The sequence below is a fragment of the Mirounga leonina genome, unplaced genomic scaffold (assembly GCF_011800145.1).
Source record: "Mirounga leonina isolate KUSES-001 unplaced genomic scaffold, KU_Mleo_1.0 Mir_129, whole genome shotgun sequence".
Lineage (NCBI taxonomy): Eukaryota > Metazoa > Chordata > Mammalia > Carnivora > Phocidae > Mirounga > Mirounga leonina.
Window position 1 is genome coordinate 22,247,275 of NW_023270323.1, and position 17,582 is coordinate 22,264,856.

A 17,582-nucleotide genomic window follows, 5' to 3' on the forward strand; every position below is an offset into this window, starting at 1 on the left:
AGGTACTCTTTTGCATGCCACGACTAACAATGAAATGATGAGCATAAAGAGAGCTATTCTTCCAGAATTGGCAGGGAGAGGAGATGGACTTCAGTTAGCACACCTGGGGGAATCTTCCTTCTTCCCTTCTAAGGCCTTAATGCACTGCAGTGAATTCTTTCACACCTTCCCCTAAATATTATCTCATCCAGTGAAGAGGAACACACATGGAATGTAAAATATTATAGACAAGAAATGAAAGTGAGCAGAGGCATAGCTCGGTAGGGGCAAGGGTAGACAGTGGTAAGGTTGAGTCATTAGAAGCGTTGGGATAACTTTAGTCATGTTGGCAGGGATATATAGATGGTTAGAGAGCTTCCGCTGGAGCAGAACTCCCAGTGGAGGTCTAGAATGAGAATAAGTGGAAAGGACAGACAGACGATGGGAGCAGTTGAAGAAGAGAAGCGGAAGAGGTAGGTAGGACAAGTGGTTGCCAGGCTAGGTCACTGTTTTTTTGGGCAGTTGCTAAAGTAGCATAATAGCATTATGGGGCTATTAAAAATTGTTTAGTGGCAACATTCTGCAGTCATGGTTCATTCCTACTTAGGACCTGTAGAAAGTCAAGGTCCTACAGCTGAAGGATTAGACGAAGTCTGTGTCATCTTGGTTCTAACAGTCTTCATCGGATGGATGAGAGGATATCACTGCCTCCTTCTAGTGCTTCAGGCCCCAGCGTCCGGATGAGCTGAACACACTAAGAGTTGGTGCTCCTCGCCATCTGACACATCTCTTGGGACTGGGTCTGAGATCCCTGTTAGTCCCCATACTGTCTGTGCTGTCCCAAAGTGGCACCAAGGAGACCAAGTGAACCACTGTATGTATTTGTAGGGTTCCTTCATTGTTTATATTCATGTATTTAAAAGCACTGATTGAGTGGAAGGAGAGGATCCTGGTGATGTAATACAAAAGTTACCAACATAGGCTTTGGAGTCAAACAACACTTGGTTTATATCCCAAATCTGCCACTTCCTAAGCTGTTTGACTTTGCATAGGTTGCGTCTCAGAGTCTTCACTTCCTCTGCCCTCAGCTGGAGCTATAAATAAATGTTCACCACCAAATGTTAGATGGCTTAAATAAGACGCTACACGAACAATGCCTAGTACTGGGTTTTCTACAAAGTAAACGTTCAGGACACCATGGTTATTAAGAATAATGATAAAGAGAGGAGGAGAGAAAAGAGAGGATGAGAACAGCATGCTTCATGCATTCCCACAAAACAGTAGGGGTGTGCAGATATAAAGAGCAGAATGAAAGAGAGACTACAGGGTTGGAAAGGAGGAGGAGAAAGGCCGAGGGTCAGCTGACTAGGGTTTAGCCAATGTCCACGCTTTGAAATGGACCACCAGTACCTCATATGGAGGAAAAACATTTAAATTTCTTGCCATTTTTAATCCATCTCATTGGATGATAAATGAACCTCTTAAACCTCCACTGGCCCTGGAATCTCTAGCGAGCATGAGTGCTGTGTGTCTGAGTCCTCTGTTTGGGTAGGACAGCCAATGCAGTCCACTTCTCCACACAGAGCGAATGGCCTTCATATTCTTTTGTTTACCAGACACAGACTAATAATGGGTCATTTCTTCTTTGTGCCTTTCTACTGCTTTAGAATAATTACAGGAGAAATACTGTCTCTACTTTTTTCTAGATGAGAAAATAAGATTCATGTAAGAATCTTAGACTTTGGACTATTGAGACCCTTTGCTTTTTATATCAATGATTATATAGGTGTGAAACACATAATGCAAGCTAATAATGCTTTTAAGGTGTGCAATTATTATGTGGAGGGTGGTAATGAGTCACTCCTCTGCATACAAAAAACATGTTAGCTTTTTAGGTGATGAATAGGCTAAACCCACAAACCATTTTGCTGCAAGAAAATTATTTACTTGCTTAGAATATCATGATGCCTTCATCAAGTTTTTACCAGTCATAATCTTCAGGTAATGCTGGAGCAGGTTTTCGGTTTTGTCAGAGTAACTCTGACAAAAGAAAATCCCATAGAAATTTTCCAGTTCTTCTAGCATTTAAAAAACTACTGTCAGGAAACATATCGTCACATTTATTACTTTAACAGAAATGTGAAACTGGTCCCAAGATGGATCTGATCATCAGTTGGATCAAATTTTCATGTGACTTGGCCTGTGAAGGAAGCTACTGATTATGTGACTTCTGGAATCTGGTGCAATCCCACAGAGACCCCAAAGCTGAAAAGGAGAATGGTTAGAGCAAAGCCCAGAGACTGAAGGCAAGTGTTATTCTGGGCAGGAAACAAGAATAGAATCTAGTCTATCTATTCTTTTACTGTCAAGTGGTTTTGAAATTAGCCACTAGCCATGTGTGGCTGTGGAACACCTGGAATGTGGTTGATCGGAATTGACATGTCCGTTAAGTATGAAATACACACCCGATTTCAAAGACCCAGTATGAAAAAAAGAATGTAAAATATCTCATTAATAATTTTATATTGATTACATGTTAAATGGTAATTTAGATATATTGAGTTAAATAAATCCCATTATCCAAAATAGTTTCACCTGTTTCTTTTTACTTTTTACAGTGTGGCAGTAAAGTACATTTAAAATTATATAGGTGGCTCTCACTGTGTGTTGACTAGACAGCACTACTCTAAAAGCTTGCGTCAAAGAGATCAATGATTATTCTCCTGAGGTCACCTCATTTCATGTTTGTTCCCTTTCATGAAGTGTTTATCAACATTTGTGACTTTACAAATTAATTTCAGTCAGCTTCTCATGAAGGCCAGGTAAACAGTGCTGCTGGAAAGAGTCTAATGCGTTTGCCTCCCTAAACATGTGGGGTATCGCAGGCTCTATTTCTTCTAAACCACAAAGATGAACAATCCACAGGCACTTCATCTGGATTTTGTGGATCATCAACTTGAAGCTCTTCATGTGAGTGTAAGAGTAACTCTGCAAAAGAAAATCCCACAGAAATTTTCCAGTTGCCTTTTAAGATGCCATCGATTGTAAGTTTATGTGAAATATCATAAGGTAACATGTGAATTATAGGAGAAATGACTGCTGATAGGTATGGAAATTATAAACTCTGAGGACAGAATATACAATGGTTGAGTTCACTGTATGCTGAAGAAGAGCACAGATACTCATTCCTGGAAACACAAAAATGATTCAACCTTAATTGAACTATATTCTCTCAGAACAGAAGCTTGGTGAGAATGGCTGAGTATGCGTCCTAGGGTAATGGAGATGGGAAGAGCTTTGTAACAGTCAGGGCTCCTGCAAAATAAGTCTACACCTCAGTGATTGTAGCAAGCTACGTGGCATCTCCGAGCCACAGTTTTTACATGTGTAAAATGAAGACAATTTTATTAGCCTTGCAGGGATATTGTTGCATAGAGAAACTAACAAAATAAACACTGGCTATTATTATTAAGAGTAGAATTTAGTAAATCATTTTCATGAAGGGATCTCTTAAGTCCTAATTCCTATGGCAAACATTTCCATGTGAAGTGAACTCTTGATTTCTACCCTATGACTTATCTTTTAGGGGTACATTGAACTTAGAGTAATTCACTCATCATCAAAATGCAGAACGTTAAGCCTGGTATTGAAGGGAATCCAACAATGAATCTGATTCAGATCTTACAAGGAGTTGATGGTCCTAGGGAAGAGAAGACATCCACACCTGTAGAAATAATGCAAAGTGGATTGCACAAACTATCTCAAGATGGTTTTGGACACACTGACTTGGAAGGGCTGCTGGGATCCAGATGGAGAAGTCAGAAAAATGCAGGGCTATCTCCAAGGAGTGAGGTATGTGCTGGAGGTAGAGATTGGGTAACTATCCATATGGATGGGGTCCTTGAAGCAATGGGACTAGACAGGCTTGCCACGGGGGATGGTCTGAAAGGGAAGGGAAGTGAGGGAAAGAGAAGGAAAGAAAGGATGAGTAGAGCACCTCTGTTTAGAAGAGGAAGGAGGGAGAACATGAGAGACAAGGAGAAAGAAATAGTTTCAGGTAGAAGAAAAAAGATGCCCACACTGACTCTCTTTTTCTGGTACCCTACCTGCCAGGGGCTTCAACTCAGGTATTCCTAAATGGACTCAGCCTTATTTCTCAATCTCTATGTCTCTCTATCTCTATCTATCTGTCTGTCTCTCTCCTATTGCCCAAAGCTGTGTATCCTGTTCGCTTCATGCCACAGCTGCAATCCCTCTCTCACTGCTTGTCCTCACTCTGCAGACCTCAAGCACAGCCAGGACCCTGATCTCATGCTTTCCCAGACAGAGCTGCAGGGCACGGAAGACTGTAACCCCACTACACCGAGTCCTACAACTATTTTACCAAATGGAACAGAGTAAAACAAACTTTAAGCAGATAATAAACATTTTATTTATACCAGAGTCAAATAAAAATGAGTTTAACCTTTTTTCCCTATCTAGTAGAAGGATGCCTGATGACTGCCCAACTCCAGATATCAAAAAACTCAAATCTGGAGGGAGAATACCTTTATTTTAAGCCAATGTCCTTGCTCAAGTCCAAGAGATTTTTAGGGAGGCCTTCTGGTGAACTCTGTATGAATTTTGTCAGTTAGAATATTAATATAGAGCTATTTTTAAAGACAGATTATAGCACATCCTAAGAATAGTTTGACTTTCAGCGATAGGATTACAGAGGTGTGATGTACTCACGATTGCCTGGAAATCATAAAACTATGTAAGAATATAGATTCTTATGTGATTACCAGGTTCTACTGTTCTTTTTTAGTTTTCTAATGTAATTACCCATTGGGTTACAAAGTTTTTAAATCTCTGAAATGGGATCCTCTGGCTGTCCTTATGTTTATTTTTTAAAAGGTTTGATTCCGATGTATTTCTTCTGCTTTTTAGGAACAATTTCTGTACTTAGGTGCAATCACTTATTTCTTCTCCTTATAACTTCACACAACCATCACAGTTTCTATTTGTTGCACAGAGCATGGATTTGGCAGTGGTAATCACAACTTACAGAAAAATGACCCGTTTTTCCTATTTTCAAACCCAATACACAGAGATTTTTTAAGGAAAAATCTATCATTGTACAAATCTTCTCTACATTGGTATTAACCATTTTCTGTTGTATTCAATTGTTCTTGTCATAAAAGAATAAAAGAATTGGATTAGTGGGATACATGGAGGTTACTGTTGAGTTCTGAAGTCTGAACAAACACGGTTATAGGTTTGATCTGGAATGTTAAGCCACTTTGAGGCTGGCTGAGAGAATCTTAAGTACAACAATAAAGATGCTTCCCATTGTATTGAAACACTATTTTTCTAACAGTGTACTTCAAAACACGTTTTCATTGTTAAATTATGGAAAACAGATTTGTGGTGGATTTTGTGGTTCTAGGAAAACTAAGGATAATGAAACAAGAACTAAGAGATCTAAGGTTGGGACCAAATAAAGATTACACCTTGAGGGAATTATCAAATTATCTAAATGGTTTTAAAATACCCCATGTGTCATTCACTCATTCTACTCAACAAAAGTAAAAAATTATGTTGAGTGCCTGTTTTGTTCATTTGTATTAATCAGAGTTCAGGGTTCTCCAGGGAAACAGAACAGAATTTTATAGATATATATTTATATAATTTTATATATTAAATTTGTATATTTATATTATATAAATTTTATATAATAAATCTATACATATATTAAATAATATTTTTACCTATTATATAAAAGGAGACTTATTTTGAGGAATTGTCTCATACAATTATGTAGGCTGAGAAGTCCTAAGATCTGCTGTCTGCAAGCTGGAGACCCGGGAAAGCTGGAGGTATAATTCAGCCCAATTCAGTCCAAGGTTCAAAGGCCTGAGAAGCAGGGGAACCCATGGTGTAAGTTCCAGTCTAACGACAGAAGATGAGATGAGATGTTTCAGCTCAAACAGGGAAGCAGGAAAAAAAGGCAAACTCCTCCTTCTTCCACCTTTTTGTCCTAATTAACCTCCCCGAATTTCTGCTTCTCATCTATAAAGTAGAGATAATGCAGATAATAAATAAGGGTAAGAATGGTCTCTATTTCACTTGAGTGTTGTGAGAATTTAATGAGATCATGTAACTCAAAGCCAGTCATTGTTAGGCAGCCTTTAAATACCCATCTTTCGGAGACGTTAAATATCTTATAGGTTCAAATCTTAAGGTAGTTACGAAAATAAGTCAATATGAAGTGTAATGTTTGGAATTACATAGCCAAATGAGACATAAAATGTTAAATAGTAAAAGTAGATAATCCATCTAAAATTCTAAAACATTTGAAAGAAAAGAAAGAAATTAAAAAAATCCCAAGGTCCTATCTTTGACAATTTATTTATCTTTATAAGCTCAGCATTTAGTTCAATGCTGGGAAATCCAACTCCCTTAATAAATGTTTGTGGAATGAATGGACAAATAATGAATAAATGATTGACTGACTGAATGAGTGGATGGAGGATGGATACGGCTTCATATGTTGAGCAGTACAAATAGAAACTCAGTGACTGCCAGGTGCAAATGTGACTCCAAACTAAATCTAGCAAAGAAAGAGCAACATGAACATGCTTTCTTTTTTCTTTCTTTTTTTTTTTTTTTTAAAGATTTTGTTTATTTATTTGACAGAGAGAGAGACAGAACACTAGCAGGCAGAGCGGCAGGCAGAGGGAGAGGGAGAAGCAGGCTTCCCGCAGAGCAGGGAGCCCGATGTGGGGCTCGCTCCCAGGACCCTGAGATCATGACCTGAGCCGAAGGCAGACGCCTACTAACAGACCGAGCAACCCAGGCGCCTGTGAACATGCTTTCTTGGAAGATAGCCAGAAAGTAAAGTAAAAAAGAGAAGCTCCATCAGGACCAGCAAGAAAAAAAGATGAAGACTCCCCAATCCAATCTTTCCTGGCTATAAAGATATGGTTTAAAAAAAAATCCTTGTTTAATTTCAGGTTAGTGACATAGTTGTAACCCAAATGATCTTTCAGAAGCAGCAGCTCTACGTTCATGCACGTCTCGGCCTCTGATGCATATCTTCAGATGCAATTTTAAAGTCCAGTCTCAGAAATAAACATTTCCAAGAGATGGAATATTTGCTTATCCTTCAATTCATATATGCCACTCAGTCATATCTAGTTTTCCAGGAATTTCCACTATGCACTTCTGCTATCTAAGCTATGAAATTTTAATACTGCATTTTTTTTCCGCAAAAAATATCATGTAACTAATTTTGGAAAGAAAACAAATCAGATGCCAATGGTTGGTTATTTCAGGAATCAAATCAAAATGTATTACAGGGACTTAATACAAACACTGATTGAAAAAAGTGAGAAGTAGAGTGTGTAAAAGATATGTAGTCAGCAGAACTTTATTTTTTAAATTTTTTTAAAGATTTTATTTATTTATTTGACACAGAGAGAGACCACAAGCAGGGTGAGTGGCAGGCAGAGGGAGAGGGGGAAGCAGGCTCCCCTCTGAGCAGAGCCCAACGCAGGACTAGATCCCAGGACCCTGGGATCATGACCTAAGCCGAAGGCAGACACTTCATGGACTGAGCCACCCAGGTGCCCCTAGCAAAACTTTAATATTCAATAAAAGGCACACATGTAAGTTGAAAATGCTATTTAGAGGCTTTCCTTCCCATGGACCTCTATTTTTTTTGTTTGTTTGTTTCTAAGATGGTTTTTTTTATTCTTATGTTAATCCCCATACATTACATCATTAGTTTTAGATGTAGTGGTGTTCCATGATTCATTGTTTGTGCATAACACCCAGTGCTCCATGCAGAATGTGCCCTCCTCAATACCCACCACCAGGCTAACCCATCCTCCCACCCCCCTCCCCTCTAGAACCCTCAGTTTGTTTTTCAGAGTCCATCGTCTCTCATGGTTCGCCGATGGACCTCTATTTAAAAAGCACTGTGTACTCAAGATCCTTTAAGAATATATAAACTGAGGAATCTAGCAATTAGACAGTAAGGGCAGAATTTCGTTTATTACATCTGCAGAGGGCTGGGGACAAAGTCAGACCAAGGTTTCGAAGAGCTATGTTTTCACAGCTCGGCATTTTTCCACTTTTTGTCAAGAAGGACATGGAAAATCATTTAAGAAGACTTAATGCAACGCAGTAAGAATAAACTATGGAGAAGCTTGGCTGCACATATAATGCTGAACACCAGCTGGCTTGGGGCTCTCTTCACCTAATCCTTCCGTGTTTTAGGCACAATAGTTGACATTTATCAACATGCATGTTAACAATGAGTGTTTTTTGTTTACATTAGGGAGAAATGTAAAGACCAAGGAAAGCAGGTAAAGAACAATGTGTTCACAAAGCACAAAGGAAAAGAAGAATAAAGATGATCAGTAACTGATTTCACAAAATATTTATGACAATACACACAATTTATCAGTACACCTGTGGGCTTTTATCTTTATAATTGTGTAGTGTTCATCACCTTGATACTTCTGTCCTACACGAGAAGTGTGAACATTGAAGGATCTCTTGTGGGCAAGATAACACTCCTATTAAACAATAAAAATACAATCTGCCCCACATCAATTTCTCCTACATTCAATATTCCTTAGAACTCATGGATATTTTCTCCACTTGTTTCATATATATATCATATATATATGTATGTTACATATATCATATATATATCATATATATATGTATGTTACATATATCATATATATATGGTCTAGTTAATGTTCAACTCGATTATATATTTTTCCTGGGAAAACAGCGTGTCTTCTGTTTTTTTGCGCAAAATGAATTTTCTTCTCCCTTCTTTTAATAGTTTGTATTTCATTTCTTTTATAATAGATAAACATGAAATCTTCCGTGGATGAAAAAATAAATGAACAGATGAATAAGGGCACAAACATGTTTTTAGACTGCTTGACTATAAACTGCTTTAAGGTAGGAAACTTGTCTCAACTTTGCCAATTACACCATGAGTAGAGTGCAAAACAAACAAACAAACCCTCCCCCGAACAAAAGAACAATCTCAGCAAATACACTGGCATTACCCCTTCCCAAGCCCCAAACTACTGATCCCACACTAGATGACAGAGTCCTCCTTAGTCTCAAACCTCTTAAGACCTTTCCGAATTAACTATAGAAGGCATCTATAGCTGAGACATCCCTGGCACATAGTAGGTCCTCAGTGAGTGTTTGCCAAATTGTGGGTGTCATCTACCGTTTTCCATTACAACAGAGACTGAAATGAGGAGACAAAGTGAGACAAATTCAAGAATGTAATATTGTGGTTTTAATAGCAAAAAAAAAAAAATGTTTTATAAAAGATATGTCTATTGCTTCAAGCGGAAACACCATAAGGGTCTTTATTTCGTGCGTTAGTTCTTTGTTTCCAAAGATACCAAGGGAGATGTGCGTGTACTTTAACTCTTATCCGGGTTGGGAATCACCGGACGACTGCAGGGACCTATCTCCCCGGCTTGTTTGCCACGCCCCCTCGCGCAGCAGCTGGAGAGCCAAGGGCCTGGAGGGGCAAGGAGAAGCAGCTGTTGTACTTCCCAGGGCGTTAAATGGAAAGCAGGCCATCTAAGAGAAAGTAAGTACCCACAACTAACTTTCTCATAGGAGTAGAGCAGTGTTCTTTGGGCCCTGCATTGGAAATACCTTTCTGTTTCCAGTATTTGTGTGGCTAACCCACATGGTAAACTCAGTCAAACAGAGGGGGCTGTACCAAAGATTTCACTGAGAAGGCTGCTCTGTCCCCACCCTATGTCCTTAAATCTTAAAATAGTGTGCATCTCTAACAATCAGAGTTTATTATTAAAATTATTTGATTTGCAAATGAGTAAGCATATCGGCCCAAAGGTTAATCAGCTTGCACAAATGCAGGGAGCATTTAAAACTATTCAAAAACCATGAAAACTGGGGGCTCTGTCTTTAGAAAAGGAAGGTGGAACATTTCTCCAGTGGACACCAATCATTATTTTTTACTTCATAGCTCATAATCATTGGTATTAACTAGCCTTCTTACTGCAAAGTATCTGAATCTCTGTTTCGCCTAGTAGACTTATAACAAGAGAGGATCTCATGCAGTTTTCCATCTCCAGCATTCAGCATTATGCTCGAAGCCCCTGGGAGAGCACTGAAATTGAATCTATGAATATCTTTGCGTTTTCCAAGCTTTAGTTCTCCGTGGAGTAGAAGCTCAGTGTCCACATGTGTGATAGAGTTACACATAAGCAGAGCAGTTCCTGGTACAACAGGTTATAATTGCAGGCAGGTATGGGCGGAGAAATGAGAATGTTTTGTTTTGATTTGCTTTTCAGATACCCTCGCAAGATAAAGAAATTAGCTGGATTCATTTGAATGTTTCTTTCAGTTGCTTTTTAGAGAGTCAGAGAGTTCATAGGCCCAGGTAATTCCACACACGAGAGGTTGGAGCTTTCCACGTGCTTGGCAGAAATATAAGCTTCTTCCGTTGTTGCTGACTTAGAATCCTGCACATACAAGCTAGAAAGGAATCTAGTCTCCATTCTCTAAATGCTTAGTGACTCCAGAAAAAAGATAACATTTTTAAATAGCAACGAGATGTGTTTATCAGCATAAGACACCTTATGCCATTGAGGAAATCCCTGCTCAGCCTCTGGTTCTTTTCAGGCATTCCCTACATTTTTGTTGCTGAGTTTTGGTAGATCTTTAGCTTTTTCTGGTTGCCTGACACCTGAGGCTGGGGCAGAGTCTGCTATTCATCTCAGTCTAGATTCTTATCCCCCTACTTTGTCTTTTATTTCTGCTGAGCCACAGTTGACTTCAAAGGGGACTTTGGATGAAAAACAGATACGGCCTGATGAGAACAGACAGGATAATTGGATGCTTTGTGCTGTAAAAAGAAGTTCCTCAAACTGTTCCTAAAACTAGGAATCTCTGTGTTTTTACCTAAAATCTGACTTTGAACCATCCTATCAATAAATATACTTTTCTGTGATCTCCAAGGACATAAATTTTTCCAAATCAGCGAGAACATTCCTTTTATTTTAAATGATTCATTTGCTCTTCTCTCTGACTTTTGATTCCCACTGAGCAAATCATGTTAAAGAATAGAATAGGGATAATCCTTGTATGCCTATGAACCAGTCAATGACTTTTAATAGACATTGAGTCCGATTATTATTAACCTGGGGAAGATGTGGGAACCAAAGGCACAATGTTCTCCTTTTTGTGTTCTGGAAGGTGTAAAATGGAGAGTTATTTTGATTACATGCTCTCATGTCACCAGTTTCGTACAGATGCTATTGCTGTAAAAGTGTCGATTTGTTATCCAACTAGTTCTTCTAGTATTTAACAGATAATCTAAGCCACAAAGAGTATATATTTATTTTTGTCTATTGCTATATCCTGTGGATTGTCTACATTAATTTGGGATAATTACAAGATCTCCACTTCAGTTGGACATGCTCGTTTCACAGGTGGGATTACGGCTTATCTGCCTGTGTACACATCTCAGATAGCTCCAATCCAATCTCTAACAGCATATGTAATTAGGTGATGTATCCAGGAAAACACATCTCTTTATATGACTGGATGTCCAAAAGTTTCACCTTCTCCCTTTCTATTCTATGACTTCTGCAACAGCTGATTTCTCGGTATGTTGTTCTGAACCACAGTTTGGTGATTTCTGATTTATTAATTAAGGCTGTATGTTATCCAGAATGAGATTGCCGCATTACTATGAGAAAGGAGATTATACTGTTTGGCAAAGGATCACATTACCCTTGCAAATAATACCTTGATCTCAGGAGAGCACGGTCTCCTTTCTTGGGTGATGCCCGACTTCCAAAAGCATTTGAATGCAGCACTGCCTCATGGGATTAGGTCCGTGAACATAGTTTATACTGGCTGAGGCTGAGGCTCGGAAATACGGTTTTTTTTTTTTACTCCCCACTCTTCAAATGCCACTTTACAAAAAAAGAAGTGGAAAGTTACGCATGTGGGAGGTACAATGAGTGACAATTACAACCTGGCCAACCTGCCTTAGCAAAGAGTACCTGGGAGAATGTTCTGTTCTTTGGGGACAGAGGTGATGCCACGTTGCTTCTATCTGAGGCAGCTCTGAGTGTTATGGCCTCTACCTGCAGATACATGATACAGACGTGCTCGCAAAATCATCCCAAACCGCCTGCGACTTGTCTGTGCCCCTAGACAGAGCACACGGACTCTAGATAAGAATGGGGGGGAAAGGTGTCTCACCTGAAAACATCAACTGGAGAAAAGCTAAATGTGCAGTAGCTGAAATATGTCCTCTCAGTACTGAAGATTGCTGCCCCCAGTAAAAAGGACATAAGAGATTCTTATCTCCATTTCCCTTGGCCCTTTCTCCACGATTCTTTTGAGGACCTGCAGTTCCTAAAGAATTTTTTCTTTGGATGAATCGAGCCTCATGATATATGTTATGACAAACTGGTAGAAATTTTTTTTTACAATTATTGCCATTTATTTATTTTATTTAAATTTGACTTAATTAACATACAGTACAATAGTGGTTTCTGGAGTAGAATTCAGTGATTCATTACTTACATACAACACCAAGTGCTCATCGCAACAAGTGCCCTCCTTAGTACCCATCACTCATCTAGCCCACCCCCCCACCTACCTCCATCAACCCTCAGTCTGTTCTCTAGAATTAAGAGTTTCTTATGGTTTATTTCCCTCTCTCCCTTTTTTGCACCCCTTCCCATATGTCCATCTGTTTTCTTTCTTAAATTCCACATATGAGTGAGATCATATGGTATTTGTCTTTCTCTGACTGACTTACTTCACTTAGCATGATGTACTCTAGCAAATGGCAAGATTTCATTCTTTTTGTTGGCCGAGTAATATTCCATTGTATATATACACCACATCTTCTTTATCCGTTCATCGGTAAATGGACATTTGAGCTCTCTCCATAGTTTGGCTATTGTTGCTAATGCTGTTATAAACACCGGAGTACATGTACCCCTTTGAATCTGTATCCTTTGGGTAAATAGCTAGTAGTGAAATTACTGGGTTGTAGGGTAGGTCTATGTTTAACTTTTAACTTCCTCAGAACTACTATTCTGTTCTCCAGAGTGGCTGCACCAGTTTGCATTGCCACCAACAGTGCAAGAGGGCTCCCCTTTCTCCCGTTGTTTCCTGACTTGCTAATTTTAGCCGTTCTGACAGGTGTGAGGTGGTATCTCATCGTGGTTTTCATTTGTATTTCCCTGATGATGAGTGATGTTGAGCATTTTTTCATGTGTCTGTTATCCATCTGGATGTCTTCTTTGGAAAAATGTCTATTCATGTCTTCTGCCCATTTCTTAACTGGATTATACTGTTTTTTGGGTGTTGAGTTTGATAAGTTCTTTATAGATTCTGATACTAACCCTTTAGCTGATGTATCTTTTGCAAATATCCTCTCCTAATCCATAGGTTGCCTTTTAGTTTTATTGAAGGAAATTTATAATTTCCTTCACTGTGCAAATGCTTTTTATCTTGATGAAGTCCCACTAGTTCATTTTTGCCTTTGTTTCTCTTGCCTCTGGCAACATGTCTAGTAAGAATTTGCTACGGCAAGGTCAAAGAGGTTGCTGCCTGTGTTCTCTAGGATTTTGATGGTTTCCTGTCTCACATTCAGGTCTTTCATCCATTTCAAATTTAGTTTTGTGTGTGGTGTAAGAAAGTGGTCCAGTTTCATTCTTTTGTAAGTTTCTGTCCAGTTTTCCCAGCACCAACTGTTGAAGAGACTCTTTTTTCCATTGGATATCCTTTCCTGCTTTGTCGAAGATTAGCTGACCATATAGTTGAGGGTCCAATTCTGGATTCTCTATTCTGTTCCCCTGATCTGTGTGTCTATTTTTATGCCAGTACCATACTGTCTTGATGACTACAGCTTTGTAATGGAGCTTGAAATCCAGAGTTGTGATGCCTCCAGTTTTCTTTTTCTTTTTCAACATTCCTTTGGCTATTCGGGGTCTTTTGTGGTTCCATAGCAATCTTAGGATTCTTTGTTCTAGCTCTGTGAAGAATGCTGGTGGTATTTTGATAGGGATTGCATTAAATGTGTAGATTGCTCTGGGTAGCATAGACATTTTAACAATGTTTGTTCTTCCGATCCATGAGCATGGAATGCTTTTCCATTTCTTTGTGTCCTCTTCAATTTTTTTCATAAGTGTTCTATAGTTTTCAGAGTACAGATCTTTTACCTCTTTCATTAGGTTTATTCCTAGGTATTGTATTGTTTTTGGTGCAATTACAAATGGAATTGATTCCTTGATTTTCTGCTGCTTCATTATTGGTGTATAGAAATGCAACAGATTTCTCTGCACATTTAATTTTATATCCTGCAACTTTGCTGAATTCATGAATTAGTTCTATCAATTTTTTTGTGGAGTCTTTCATGTTTCCTACAGAGTATCATGTCGTCTGCAAATGGTGAAAGTTTGACTTCTTCCTTGCCAATTTGGATGCTTTTTATTTCTTTTTGTTGTCTGATTGCTGAGGCTAAGACTTCCAGTACTATATTAAACAGTAATGGTGAGAGTGGACATTCCTGTCTTGTTCCTGACAAACTGGTAACGTTTTAAAAGATTGATAATCTCTGGTGTTAACAAGAGGCACAAATTTACATTGTTATCAGAATTCAAAATGGTACAACCTTGACAGTTCAGAATAATTTGACATTGTTTATCAAAAGATAAAGTGTGAACACTTTATTTTTTTTAAGATGTATTTATTTATTTTAGAGAGAGAGAAAGCAAACATGCACATGTGGGGGTGGGGGGTAGGGGCAGAAGGGGAGACTCTTCAAGCAGACTCCCCACTGAGCACAGAGCCCGAGCACTTGGGGCTCCATCCCACGACTCATTAGATCATGACCTGAGCAAAAACCAAGAGTTGGAGCTGCCCAGGTGCCCCTAAAGTATGAAGACTTTAGGTATGGCTCTAGGAATGTCCACAAGCAGGGGAGTCCTGGAGCCACTTAGAAACTTTCCATGTTTGCATTTTGACTGACTCCCAGTTATCTAGAAAACTGAGAAGCTACTCTGAGTGTGTACAGATACATATTACAGAAGCTAACATTTAGTGAGTGTTTTTTGTGTGCTGGGCATTGTTTTCAGCACGCATTCTAATCTGCTTAATCTTTATGACAACATTAGATGCTATTATTATCAACCTCAATTTTCAGATTATGAAATTTGGAGAATAAATACCTTGCTTAACATCACGCAGGTAACAGGTAGCAGGCCAGGATTTGAACTCAAGCAATCTGTCTCCCAAGGAACCACCAGATGTAACCAGTTACCTCCACCTGACCAAGTAGCCTACTTCAGCATGTTTGTAGCAGGGGGAATAATGAAGCAATCTAAATAGCACCACTTCCAAGCTATTTCTTGGAATTTTAAGCATTAAAATGAGCTATGTACAGCTGAATGAGCCAATCAAAAAGACACCCATTACATGTTTTGTTAGTTGAAAAACAAGTTTTAAACTGTATATATTACATTCTCATTTGTACGCTATCAAACACATTAAAAACAGAAACAAAAGCCCTAAATCTGTGTTTAAATATGAATAGGAATTAACCTGGAATGATAACATGCCAAATTATTAGTAATGGTTAATTCTGAGGAGTGTAATTGGAGGTGGGAAGGAAAAGAATATTCGCTTTTACTCTATAGGTATCTGTATTATTTTATTTTTATGTCTGTGATCATTTATTACTTTGCTTTGAAATTTAAAAAGAAAAGAAGAAAATATATCCAGAGACAGCCAATACATAACATTGTCCAAATACTGAGATCCCTAATGCCACATTTGAATAAGTACAGAGTGAGACTTCTATATCTCATAACCCTTTTGGAGTTGGCACCGAAGAACCTCCATCTGTGTGGATGGTAGCTCAGAGTCTTCCATAAGACTCTCAACCTCACAATGCCAAATAAAGATGCAGCTGGCTCCCCTTCTCCCCAACCTTATGACCCAACTCAGTTCCTCTGAATCATTTTAGAGTGGCGTAAGAACAGTGATTACTCATGACAGCAGTGACCAGAACCAAGTAGAGATGGAGTTTCTGAAGAAGAGCTCATGTGACTGGTGGCTAGGTTGTGACCTTTGACCTCAGCCAAGCAGCTCCTGATTCAGAATGACTGGAAGCAGCAAGTAGGGTCCTAGTACTTCAGAGGCCACTGAGTACCTAGAAGTAATTTGGGTTTGTTCTTTCTCAGAAACTCAGTCTTTCAGCTAAGTGGCTAGCCCAGTTTTGTGCAGGGGAGGACAGTAGAAATATCTTTCAACAGCGGTGTGCTAGAGCAGGGTGGGACTCGCTTGCTGGAGCTGGTTGTGTGCCTCTCTCCCCGCCTCTGAGTTCAGGGACCTCCTGTTACCGAAATGGGCCATGATGGGGACTATTTATACCAGACAAATCAGCAAATGCTACAAATCAAGGCTCCCTTAGACAGTTAAATCTTTACCTGCACACCACTGGCCTCAAGGCATTTTAAATCATGAACACAGAAACTTCGAAAGTTGTTCCAAGTCTTTCGAATCACACTCTGTACCTTGAGAAGCCCAGAAGACTTGACTCCTACTCTCTGCTCTTATAAAGGAGCAGTCACATGGGAATAGATGAGACACTTTAGATACTGCTTACCCAGGAAGGCAGCGGTCATTCTCCAGAAGGCTCGCAAGTAGCAGCAGAAGAATCCATCAGCCTGATTCTTACTCGACAAATTCCCCCACCGTGCCCTGCAAAGCCTCTGTCCCTAAAAATGAAAGCAGGAAGAAAAATATTTATCACCGTGATCTGGGGGGTAAATGGACTTGGGGGAAAGGAACTGCCAGGGCAAATCCCCAGCAAACCTGTCTCTGAATACCTGAGCCCTGTATTGCCAGGACAAAGGTCCCACTCAGGGTATTTCCTCCCAATCTTTGTTTTCCTCTTCATTCCACATTAGTTATGGAGGCTTAAGGGGCCTTTCTTGTGAGAAGGTCTGTTTTTTTTAGAGCAGATCACGAGGCAGCAACAGCGACAGGAGTCTGTAGTCTGTCCTTACTGTGAGTATGTAATAGGAAGTAAAGCCCTTTGAACCTGCAGTGACAGCTACTACACAAGCAGCCTTCTCCTTCTCACCAAACCTGTCTGGGAGCCCAGCGGAGGGGGTGCTGGCCTCAACACACCTCTCCACCTGGCACCCGGCTCTCACTGCCAACACCATTCCACACCTCTTGGGCTTTACCCAGTTGGTCTGAGAAGCCATAACGCCTACACCTAGATCCCCTAGCCCAGGGAAGCAAAGTTTTTGAGTAGAAAGAACCTCAAGTCATCTTGCCAGCCACCGCATTTTGTAGGTGAATAAACTAACACAGAAATGTTAGGTGACTCGCCCAAGATCACACGGTGAGCTAGCAGAGCCATGACCAGGATCTAGAAACGTTTCATTTCAAAGTCTGTGCTCCTGACCAGTAGGATGTGATGGGTGAAATCTTTGTCATTCCGCAAAGTCCAACTGGAAGGGCTGCACCCTTCATTCCTTGGACCCCAAATGGGTGCCATCTCTGCC

General features: G+C 39.6%; 1 pseudogene; it reads left to right on the forward strand.

Annotated features, from left to right (window-relative positions):
• The first annotated feature begins 420 nt into the window (after positions 1-420).
• Positions 421-17,582, forward strand: part of LOC118010850 — a 36,688-nt pseudogene continuing 19,526 nt past the window's right edge.